Source organism: Phaethon lepturus, unplaced genomic scaffold (genome assembly GCF_000687285.1).
Source record: "Phaethon lepturus isolate BGI_N335 unplaced genomic scaffold, ASM68728v1 scaffold7392, whole genome shotgun sequence".
NCBI classification, from domain to species: Eukaryota; Metazoa; Chordata; class Aves; order Phaethontiformes; family Phaethontidae; genus Phaethon; species Phaethon lepturus.
The window spans coordinates 44997-55359 of NW_010524000.1; positions in this window are offsets into that span (position 1 = coordinate 44997).

The window sequence follows — 10363 nt, forward strand, 5'->3', positions numbered from 1 at the left end:
ATCATAAGGTGTCAGCTCTGTGGTGTGTCACCCGTGAGCTGAGACCAGGAACACCCAGGGCATTTGCCACAAGGCACTCAGCTGCACCCAGATCCCTATATTACAGCACCCTGTCCAAGGTGAAACCCCAAACCCTACTGTATGAAGTGTTTTGCCTTGCCTATTAAAAGATTTGATCTGTGTCCCACAGCCTTCTGAGCCACAGGGATAGAGGGAAGGCAGGCTGCCAAGCATGCATATTCAACAGCCATGGCTTAATTTGGGTATTAAATAAGAACATATCCAACACTTGTGACTGACATGTCTGGAGTGCCTGATCCAGGATCTCGGTGAGTAAAGGCTATGTGCACATCAAGCAACTGAGACCTCAAGGAGCTTTTTTTCTTTTGCTCATGTGGCCGCAGAGTGACTCTGCATTTGCACAGCTGCTAGAGAGGCACTGAGTCAGCCCGAGGGAAAAAAAAGAAAAGGTCAGGCAAAGGCTAGTCCCTTGTCTGTTGGCACCTCATGCAAATCAGACACGACTCACACAGGCAGGCAGCAGGAGAGCATCCAGTGCACACTGAGCTAGCAAGAGAGGTGAAGAGAACTCCCACTCTGCACTTTTTCAGGCAGCTATTCTGTGCAGAGAGGAGTACTTTAGTCACCATTCTCTTCAGCATGTTTCTATTCCTTTCAACGGAATGATCTATTTTTACACTCAGAGGTCACACGGAGTAGGTTAACTCATTTGTCTTAACCCACCCTGGTGCTTTGTTACAGATTGGCTGCTGCCAACAATCATCGGCCCATACATCTTTTAAAATCATCCTGAAACTCCAAGCCGATGAGTAAGTCTGATTAAAGAGACAATGTTTCCTACCAGCACTGGGCAAAAGCCATCCTAAACTTTAAGACGACTGTTCTTATCCACTGCATAAAGTTTAATGGATCCTGACTCTTTTAAATCTGTGTTTATGCCAGTTGTGAAGACCTCTCTCAAGGCATTCATTACAGCTGTAGCTCGGTCCCTATTCACGCTGTATAAAACAAAGGATGATGTTTTGAGTTACGGTGTCACCCATCAGCCTAAATGACAAAGGCATACTGGTGCTAGTAGCAAGCAGGACCCAAGGGCCTTGTGTGTGATTCAGTGCTGCAGTCCATTCGGCAGGTGAGACGCTGCAATGGGTCCCTGTTGTCAAAACTGGAAGGTCTTGTCTACTTTTCCGTCCTTCCCACTTCCCTCTCCCTTGATCCCAGAAGAACATTCCAGCCCCTCTCCTGTGACAGCTCTGGCCCTCGCTGGTGACTCAGTTCAATCTGTTAAGCCATCAGAAGCTATCCGAGGAGTGTCTGACCTGGCACGAGATAAGCAGTGGAAGCGTTTACTTCCCAGCTGCCCGTTTGTCTGTAATCGGGGACACACAGGCTACGTGTAGCAAAACCACACCGAGTCACCATTCACAAAGCGTTTAATAACGCCAGTGATGTATAATCTCTCTGCTCTCCACTTTACCGCCGTACTAACAACGCCCTCTTCAAGCTCGAAAGGTCACCACAAATGGGGAAGCAGTGTGAAAGGGAGGGTTAACTAATGAATGTTATAACTTTGGTTAACCATCTCTATAATTTTCTGTTGTCCTTTGCTAGCCATGGGAAAACACACCACCGCCAATCTTTCTGCTGACTGATAACACTTCTATTAGAGAACCTCAGAAACTTTGCATTTTTCTAGTGCTTAAAAAGTACGGTAGCATGTGAAATTAAGTGTCATCTTGCAGTGTGCTTGACAGGAATCAAGAAATTCACAGCAGAAGCAGACAGCAATTACTCAAGGAAGGGGATACCTGAAACAGGATAGTCTAAAACTGACCATTCAGGTGTATTTGCACTGCAGGTGGATGCAATGTGATTCACTGGCTCAATATATTCAGTGACTCATTTTATCTTTGTCAGTATCTGCCAGAAAAAGAAAAGCACTCCACTCTGGGCAAAGTATTATCAAGGGTCTCTCTGCCTTCTCCTGCCATGTACACACACATTTTATCATACCCTTAGTCTAGGAATTTAGGATGCCATTTAACTGGAAAGTAACTTATATACAAAGGAAACTAATGTGGTCTTACATAATCTCCTTTGGTAACAAAATGTAAGAGAGAAGAATAAGAACTGTATTATTTGGCCTATGTTTCAACTTAAAGGACTCTCACAATTAAATCTCTATTTCATAGTATTTTGTGTGCATTTACATAAAACATAAGCAAAAGAAATCAAAATCAGTTTCTTAAGAGCTGCACCGAGTTTCATGAAATCTCTGAAGTGTAGTAAAGAGTGGCGTGCCACTATCTTACAACCAGCTATTCTGATTCTGATGAAAATCACTTCAGTGTCAGAGCTATCAATTCCTGTGTCTTGTTTTGGATTTACATCATGGAAAGGCAAACCTACTCTGATTCTAAGAGTAAGATTAGTAATAGTCACTCAGAAGAAAAAAGCTTCATCATGTCTATAAAGCAAAAAAAAAAAAAAAAAATCTAATGAAGCTACTTACTAACATACTACTGTTTGGTCTGACCAAGAAATTAAAACCAATTTACTTTAAAATGCACATTCAAAGACAGTAAAACCAACTCACCTGTCAAGCAGATGGGGTAGGGAGGGCTAAAATCTGAAGCTAAAAGCTATCATTAAAAGAAATAATTATCTGAAAATCTTACCTGCACATCCTACTCTACATGATAAGAATTGTGGTTAGTTTTAGCTCTGCACAGTGTTGAGTCTGTTTCCTTTACAGGAATTTCCTCTACCTCACTGTCATCATCCCTTCCTTTCTCAGTTCAGTTGCGTTAGGTTCAAAATTTCCGGGTCATATTCTTGTAAAAAGAACAGGGGAAAAAAGTTTGCCCCTAGTAAAAGATCAAAGCCTTTTGGGTTTTAAAATCTTCTATTTGTGTGCAAAATGCGTTGGACTCTTTATTTTGCTTCATTTAAGGTCATGAAGGGTAAAAGTTTATTTCTTTTTTGCCCAAATGCTGGCACTAGATGGTTCCAAAAAAGTGTGTAATATCTGAAATCTACAAGAGAGCCATACTTCTACCCAGCACTAAATAATATTCACTAGACAAGCAGAGGTCTCCTTATCCTTCATTGCCTCAGCTACTTTCCACACCTACTGCAAGCAGGCACCATAAGGGGGCTGTGACACACATTTTCCATCTGTGTCCTCCCAGTTAAGCCCTGTTGGTTACCCCAGTGCAGCTTTGGCAGAAAGAGAAAAGAGAAGCCCTGACGAGTATGAGCTATCTGTGACTTGCCCCTTGGACCTGCTAGGCAGGCAGAGCACTTCAGCGTATACAGTCCCACATGGTCCAGCCCTTCTTCCAGGCTTCCTGTATGGATGCGAAACCCACCAAAGACAGGCTGCACAGTGGCTCAAACTACACAAAAGCATCTGAGAGCACCTTGTCATCAATTCAGACCCCACTTCTCCCTATTTCAATAGAGGCCATGTAAATATATAGGTCCATCAGTTTGCACCAGACTTACTTCAAGAACAGGATGACATTTCTTCTTTTCTTGTGTGAAGTTCACTCTCTCTACTGCAAATTGGATCAATTGCTCTATCTCCACAACAAGCATCTAAAAAAGGCTTTTTGCTATGTAAGAGGCAATTGCAATGTTAGCTCTGTCTATACACATACCTTTAGGCATTGTCCACTATTAATGCTTGGTTATATTGGGTCCTGAGCGTTTGGAAATTTAAAATGTCTGTTCACAGCTTCTGCCATGTGTTTATTTCTCTTCCCTTTCCAGAACAGAGCCCATTGACGATCAAGCTTGGTGATTGCCTCCCAAACCATCTTCAGTGTTTTGCCCCAATATAAAATATGTTTGGTATATAAGTTACAAAAGGCTCCAATATATATCCCTGGAGGTTTCAGTATAAAGAGTTAAGCTTTTTGAAGGTGTCCTTGAAGGAATTATAGAATGCAACACAGATAAAGTCAAGCCCATGCCACCTTCAAGCCACTGCTCAGACTATCACAAAGAGAGAATGGTTCTTTCCCAAAGATGCATCTTACAGACACAAAATATACTTCATTCATTTTAAGTACTAATTGTCATACTCTAGAAGTAATAGGTTTATTACGTTCCAAAAATTAAGTAGAGCAATCCAACTGCTAGAGCAGATCTTAGACTTACAACAGAAGCACCAGTCACATAGAGTTTTGAAATCCATGCTGCCAGAAAACTGAGCGGTATGTCATACTGGTTACAACACTACGAAAATTTTGTCAAATACTAACAAATATTTGGCTGAGCCTCTGCTCCAATTCACCCCTTTCTCTTTTGTAAAAGTAATATATATGCTAAAAATGCAGCCTCACACACCTGTACTTCCCAGGTTCAGATTTACCCTTTGCTGCTAGAGCACATTTATAAAGGAGAGGGTAAAGGACTGCTCCAGAATACCCTCCCTGCTTCCTCTCTCTCCCTTCCCTCTCCTCCCGCTCACTCACTCACTCACTCACTCACTCACTCACTCACTCACTCACTCACTCATCTAATATATTTTATACTACAGCCCCAGGAAATTGCAGGCTGCGTTCTCAGGAGTGCTTCCCCACCCTTGTGGAAAGTCAAGGTAAGGGTCCATATCTTACCTTGTCCATCTCACTTTTGCTCAAACGTTTTGCCAGCCAAGAAGCAGGGGGAAAAATGCACCATCTCAGTGTGTATGTAGTATAGTCTTATCGTACTGGGAGGATTACATTTCTTTATTATGCTGTCACTATTCTGGCTTGACACATTTACACATCACCTCCTCCTCTGCCCAGCTATGGTTAACACCGAGTGGTAAGAAATTTTCCGCTCCAATTATCTTCTACACTGAGTCAGTGGTGTTGGTTCTGCTGCCACAGGAGGTGTCTGAACAATATCTAAACATGAACCTCTGTCCGTTTCGTACCAGGTTATGCAGTCAGTGAAAAGGCATACAGCCAAGGGCATCTTACGGAGCAGTGGGGTGACACTTTATTATTCCTCTGTGAAATAAAGGAAGATGGTGCAGCAAATATGCTGCACCACAGTACATTGTGGTTTTGGGCATCAGGGTGTAATATGGCCAGTGCCACAGAAGTACTTTGGATGTACGAATAACTTAATAGATCACTTGTGGAGAGAAAAAGAGCAAAGCAAATACTTACGACCCAGGCCTTTAAAAGCTTTTCATTCTCACAGTCTTTAATAGTTAATTAGAAAAGCTCATCTAGCAACTTCAAATTCCATGCCAATCCCCTCTTGCCTTCCTTGACAGTCTAGCCCGCTTACTGCCAAGCCAAGAAACTTAAAACTGACAAGGATAAACGTTGTTTTACAGGTTTTCTTTCAGAAGCTTACTGTGCTCCAGCACAGATGTAGGTCAGAATAGTTTCCCTACTACTGTTCTAGTGGCTTTAATGCCCATCGTAAATTTATTCATGGCCGTATGTCTGTGTGAATACTGCTCCTTAGCTTAAGCAACTCTTCTTCTTTCTAGTACTTTTCCTGTATGCATTTGTTGACAAAGGTGCTTTTCCTTTCCCTGTTCATTTTACCAGCCTAAACAATTTAAACTCATCTAGAAACCCTTCAGGTGATTCTCCTGGTGATCCTCATGGCTCTGCCTTTCAGGTCTCAAGGTCTCATTTCACTGGTTATTTGCACTGTATCATTTGATTTTCATTCATCATACTGGCAGCTGACAAAAATCCTGAGGTTCTCACAAGTTTTCATTTCCAAAGTATGAGTTCCGTCCTTATAGTTGAATTTTTGATGCTAGTCCCCAAAGGCAATATCTTCCTTAAGTACTACAAAAATAAATATGTTTAATTTAATATGCTTAATTTAATAAATAAGCCACTATACACAGACAAGAGACATTGCTATCACAGCTGAGCTGAATATTTAGGCTCCAATTGAATGCCTGAATTCAGAAATGAGGTCTACATCATAATGAAGTCCCTCAAGAGCTCTCTTTGCTAGGGATGTTCAGATTATTCCTATTATGTACTGACAGCTCTTCATGAACAGATTCAGTCTCTTCTGAATTTGCCCAATTGTTTCTAAACAGTCAGATTAATACAGCATTACAAATAGTTTTGGAACCTTTTATGGAACAGCACTCCACCATAGTCAAAAAACCTCAAATTCAGAGCTACAATATTCCTAAACAGTTTTGTAACCACATATTGACATGAGGTCTCCAGCACATCACTGAAATTGGCTTAACTATGCCAGTGGATTAGAGCAATAAGCCATGATTCTATTTTATTATCTTTCATAAATACCTTTAGCCATATATTGAACTCTATTATTTTTGTATTCAATAGGTAATAAGCAACAAATACATTACAGTGGACTGTGTTATATCTCGCTGTTGTACATACTATATCTGACCAATAGAGACCAGATAGAAGATCAAATGATGCAATATTGTTTGATCAAGGAGCAGCTGAGGGAACTGGGGTTGTTCAGTCTGGAGAAGAGGAGGCTGAGGGGAGACCTTATCGCTCTCTACAACTACCTGAAAGAGGGTTGTGGTGAGGTGGGTGTTGGTCCCTTCTCCCAAGTAACCAGCGATAGGATGAGAGGAAATGGCCTCAAGTTGCGCCAGGGGAGGTTTAGATTGGATATTAGGAAAAATTTCTTTACTGAGAGGATGGTCAAGCATTGGCACAGGCTGCCCAGGGAGGTAGTGGAGTCACCATCACTGAAGGTGTTCAAAAAACATGTGGATGTGGCACTTTGGGACATGGTTTAGTGGGCATGGTGGTGTTGGGTTAATGGTTGGACTCGATGAACTTAAAGGTCTTTTCCAACATTAATGATTCTGTGATTCTGTAATATGAGACAAATCCCTGTGATGAGTTGTTTATATATTTAGCTGACAACGAAACCAAAAAATGTGGTCTATCTGCAGCTGCTTTAATTGAAGTGCAGGAAATTTGGATTCTTAAACCACAGGAAGCTGTCATGAGTTGATCAAAACTGGAATAGAATCTTGTGGAGCCTTTTTTCCATTTGTGTTTACGTAACTTGTGGCTATTGCAGAAAGCTTGGTAACTACTGTTTCGCTCAGGCACTTTATCTAATTACAACTACTAAATCAGAAAACTATTTTCCCAGAATGCAATCACATTTCCTTTTTCAAAACACTGACTACTTTTCAACTACGTCACAAGCATCTCATTAGGAAAGGCAATATTTCAAACATTTTATTAAATATATATAGGATTTAATGATATAAAAGTTGCCTCTTCTGTGCAAGCCAGATCGTAGTAATCTCTAAAAAGAACACATTTTTTTTTTACTTTCTCTGAGAAAGGAAGATAGAAAAGGACAACTTTAATATATACCAACAGTTCTAGAGTAACATTACAGACCAGACTCACATGTCTATCTTCTCACCTGTTAATCTTTATTTTCCTGCCAAATTTTATTACCTTTTACCATTTACCCCTGGTTTGCAAGTTCTACCTCTCCTCATATCTCTGTAAAGAATGCAGATGGTAATGGAGGAACAGAAGTGCTTATAGGAGGAAATTAGCGATACGGAACCAGACCTGGTGTCCGTTTGGAAGGACCCCTTCACTCAAAGAGTCTCACCAGACTTGGTGCAGACATTGAAGATGGACACAGGACAGGGTACATGGACAACTATAATTCACAAACCTTCTACATTTCCAGGCCCTTATATGGTACTACACTATAGTATTGATACTATATACAACAGTCCAAACTCTTCCCAACATTTATGTTCAAATTATCAATAGACAAGAAGACTTCTTTGATACTCTTTCTTCCAGCCTGCATTGTGTGTAGTAGAAAGTGGTCAACCAGGGACACTAAAAAAATGCAGACACAGCCTACGCTCTGACAGTCAGTACAATGTTGTAGCATGTGCAACAAAGACAAGAATCTTCAAGACTGGTGTCTTACAACAGCTGTCCCTTCACTGATCCCATCTGCATCCTCCTCTGGGAAATCACATATTCCAATTGCTTGTTTGGATTTGGCTTTTTTTTAAATTGTTCTACAGTACAAATGACATGTTTATTGCTTGTGGAGAGCAGGTCTAACAATGCTCTTGCTTTTTATTGCATTCTTTCTTCTTACTGCAAGTTTGATTTTTGACACTTACTACTGTCTGACTGCATCAAAAACAGAAGCCACAGATGTGGAGGGGGGGAAATAAAGTTTTATTAAGTGCAAAAATGGAACAAAAAATGCAATATAAATCACTGAAATAACCCATTACCTCAAACCAACTATCATGGGAATTCAGTTATAAATTGACATACACGATCAGGCAAATCAACACAACTACAGTCTATAAAAGTCATATTAGCAACTCCTTTTCTCTAGGGACTGGTAAACAGAAAGCAGGCATTTCCAAGCCCTGATTAAAGTCAGTGATTCAGGATATAAGAGCAATAAGAACAACATCTGGTGTTAATATGGGGATGCATATCCTTAATTTCGCTTGTCTCCCTTTACCACAGCATGGGCAGTGACGATCACTTATAGAGATTAAATGACTGTGTCACGATACCATTCTGAGCAAAAATATTTGTTCCTTTACAGCTATTGAGTAGTTCATTGTACTACATCTGAATGTCTGCTTCGCTGGCATTCAAACAACTTTGGAGTTGATGTCGTTTAGCTTTCAACTTTTCATGTGTATAGTCCTCTGGTATTCTGTAAAACCTCAGTGAGGTCAAATTCTGTATGGTCTCACAATCTTCAGGGTACCGCTTCATGAAGTATAGCAGGTTTATGCAGTCACATCATCTCTCCAAGCTGATGTGAGGGGACATTCATGGCAAATTCAACCTCAATTTATAGTAGCTGATAGCTTTTAACAATACATGTGCACTATCGATATTCACATGCTTAGTATAAGACATTTGACACTTTATGTTGTTAGGCAATACATTAATGACAGCATATGAAAAACTATGTGGCTGAGGAGCAAGTTTAACACCTCAGTTAAGTACCAGGAAAGTTACTAACTTTTCTGTCAGCTGTTTGGACAAAAAATGGATGTGGCCAGTACATCTGATGGCATTTCTGAAGTAGGGGCAATCATTAGTCCTGCAGGAGAATGTTAAAACTGATCTGTCATTAGAAATCACAGGAAACACTGGTAAAGAACTGAACTTTGAGAAAGATTTGGAAATACAAAGACACGCATATATACAGAGCAGAAATCCTCTTCAGTAAAAGCTTAAGCCAGAGAATGGCTTTTGCCTCAGGATCACATTTCAATAGCTCTTCAGCTGCCTGACAGAAAGAGGGAGACCTCTTGGAGCTGATCTGAAGGACACCACAGATGTATGCCTTACTCCTTTGTTCCTTTCCATTTGTGTGTTAACCTGGCACCTGTATTGACTCCATTTTGTAAACCCACATTTAGCCTTTACCTGAACATTTGTCAAACTATGCTTGAGTACAGGATATTTGACAAACACCACAGTATTTCATTCTCATGAAACTTGGGACATTGCCCTGACACCTAGCACTCCAGTTATGTCCTCAAGTGCACTGGGAAAGTAACAGAGCTCGTCCACTACAGCAGCATGAATTAAGCGTCAGTGCCAAAGAGATGTCTCCTCAGAACTAGCATTATTTGAATGCAAGACAATGATGAGAGTGGGCTGAGCCTTGATGGTCTCCTAGCAAACTGACAGATCTTCCAAAATCATCCTCCATTGAGTTCTCCCCTTTGGTACTAGGAGGAAGTATTGTTCCATTTTATCCAGGAATTTATGTCAGATTGGTATCTTCTCTCAGGCAGCTAACAATAAGGGAGGATTACCATGGTTTTGAATGGAATTACTAAGTATTATTTTTTAAAAAAAACTAAATAAAAATGTTCAAAAGGGTTGGGAATATTTGTACATACCAAAGATGTAATTTTCACATAAATCCTGTACATACTTCAGGATTTGATAAATGGACTGTTTAGTGGATGAGGGGTTGGTTGGATGGTCACACCCAGAGGGCAGTGGTCAACGGCTCAATGTCCAGATGGAGATCAGTGACAAGTGGTATCCTTCAGGGGTCCATATTGGGACTAGTACTCTTTAATATCTTCATCAATGACAGAGACAGTGGGATCGAGTGCACCCTCAGCAAATTTGCAGGTGACACCAAGCTGATTGGTGCAGTTGGCACGCCTAAGGCATAGGATGCCATCCATAGGGTCCTGGACAAGCTCAAGGAATGGGCCTGTGTGAACCTCATGAGGCTAAGTGCAGGCTCCTGCACCTGGGTCGGGGCAACCCCCAGTATTTGTACAGGCTGGGGGATTAAGAGATTGAGAGCAGCCCTGACAAGA